Genomic DNA, 2,500 nt, shown 5'->3' with positions numbered 1-2,500 from the left:
CCCAAGTACGGAGGCTGCAAACCCCTGTCGTCGGGAGATACGTGCCCACGAGTCCTGGAAGCGCGACTCGGGTACAGGCGCCCTTGCGGGGGGGTACTGGATGTGGAACAGCACTGGGGTCGAAGCCACAAAAGCATCCGCCCTCATGGAGCCTCTCCTCGGCCTAAAAATCCAGATTTTAGCCTTGACGGCGCCCCCATGTGGAGAACCAGGGCCCGCGGGGGGGTCTGGCCAGGCTCACTTCAACCCAGGAACACCTCTCTGACTTGGGATAGGCGACCGGCAAAAGTCCCCCCACGCAGCTGCGGAAGCCTGGGTTCAGCCAAGGTGCAGACCTCCAGCCGAACAGGGACTCATAGCCAAAACGCATACCCAGGCCTACGGAGGTGAAAACCAGCTTAAATGAGTCAAAATGTGTCGGGGCTGAGAGGTACCTCTCTCTCATATATTCTGCCGGTGGTGTGCAAAACTGGGTCTTTGCATGGAGTGTCACCCTATACCCACTTTAGGGACGCATGCAAAAAAGTGCCCGATCGCCTGGAACTGTCAGGCGGATTCGGCTCCCTGGAATTTCCTCATTCTGGTTCTTTTTCACTTTTTGTCTCTTTTGCGACATCTAGTGGGCAGGCTGCATTACTGCAACCGGGGACACCTCAAAACGCTTGGAACTGGGGAGCGGGCTCAATTTACAAACGTTTTGCGGGTCCTGGAAGTCAAAATTGTGACTTCTGAAAACGACTAAGTATCAAGGACTCATCGCGCGAATCGCTCTGGAACTGAAATCGGATGCGCGCACTGACATGCTCCCCTCTCTGGAAGTCTGACACAAGTTGAAAAATTTTCTAAGTCCCCAAAAATTTTTTTTTTCAACTTTTTTTCAATTTTCCCCCTGTGGGATATATATTTTACCCACACTTTTGGAGCCCTCCTGGGATGCCCTCTAACATACTAGAACCTCATTTTGTGGAAGTTTTCACAAAATTGTGAAATTTTCCAAAAAGTCAGAAATTTTGCAAAAACGACTAAGTATCAAGGACTCATCGCGCGAATCGCTCTGGAACTGAAATCGGATGCGCGCACTGACACGCTCCCCTGTCTGGAAGTCTGACAAAAGTTGAAAAATTTTCTAAGTCCCCAAAAATTTTTTTTTTCAACTTTTTTTCAATTTTCCCCCTGTGGGATATATATTTTACCCACACTTTTGGAGCCCTCCTGGGATGCCCTCTAACATACTAGAACCTCATTTTGTGGAAGTTTTCACAAAATTGTGAAATTTTCCAAAAAGTCAGAAATTTTGCAAAAACGACTAAGTATCAAGGACTCATCGCGCGAATCGCTCTGGAACTGAAATCGGATGCGCGCACTGACATGCTCCCCTCTCTGGAAGTCTGACACATGTGTGAAAATTTTCTAAGTCCCCAAAAATTTTTTTTTTCAACTTTTTTTCAATTTTCCCCCTGTGGGATATATATTTTACCCACACTTTTGGAGCCCTCCTGGGATGCCCTCTAACATACTAGAACCTCATTTTGTGGAAGTTTTCACAAAATTGTGAAATTTTCAAAAAGTCAGAAATTTTGCCAAAAACGACTAAGTATCAAGGACTCATCGCGCGAATCGCTCTGGAACTGAAATCGGATGCGCGCACTGACACGCTCCCCTGTCTGGAAGTCTGACAAAAGTTGAAAAATTTTCTAAGTCCCCAAAAATTTTTTTTTTCAACTTTTTTTCAATTTTCCCCCTGTGGGATATATATTTTACCCACACTTTTGGAGCCCTCCTGGGATGCCCTCTAACATACTAGAACCTCATTTTGTGGAAGTTTTCACAAAATTGTGAAATTTTCCAAAAAGTCAGAAATTTTGCAAAAACGACTAAGTATCAAGGACTCATCGCGCGAATCGCTCTGGAACTGAAATCGGATGCGCGCACTGACATGCTCCCCTCTCTGGAAGTCTGACACATGTGTGAAAATTTTCTAAGTCCCCAAAAATTTTTTTTTTCAACTTTTTTTCAATTTTCCCCCTGTGGGATATATATTTTACCCACACTTTTGGAGCCCTCCTGGGATGCCCTCTAACATACTAGAACCTCATTTTGTGGAAGTTTTCACAAAATTGTGAAATTTTCAAAAAGTCAGAAATTTTGCCAAAAACGACTAAGTATCAAGGACTCATCGCGCGAATCGCTCTGGAACTGAAATCGGATGCGCGCACTGACACGCTCCCCTGTCTGGAAGTCTGACAAAAGTTGAAAAATTTTCTAAGTCCCCAAAAATTTTTTTTTTCAACTTTTTTTCAATTTTCCCCCTGTGGGATATATATTTTACCCACACTTTTGGAGCCCTCCTGGGATGCCCTCTAACATACTAGAACCTCATTTTGTGGAAGTTTTCACAAAATTGTGAAATTTTCCAAAAAGTCAGAAATTTTGCAAAAACGACTAAGTATCAAGGACTCATCGCGCGAATCGCTCTGGAACTGAAATCGGATGCGCGCAC

Source organism: Phyllobates terribilis, unplaced genomic scaffold, assembly GCF_046119375.1.
Source record: "Phyllobates terribilis strain yellow unplaced genomic scaffold, ASM4611937v1 Scaffold_2375__1_contigs__length_136977, whole genome shotgun sequence".
Taxonomy (NCBI): Eukaryota; Metazoa; Chordata; class Amphibia; order Anura; family Dendrobatidae; genus Phyllobates; species Phyllobates terribilis.
This window is presented reverse-complemented; position numbering follows the sequence as displayed.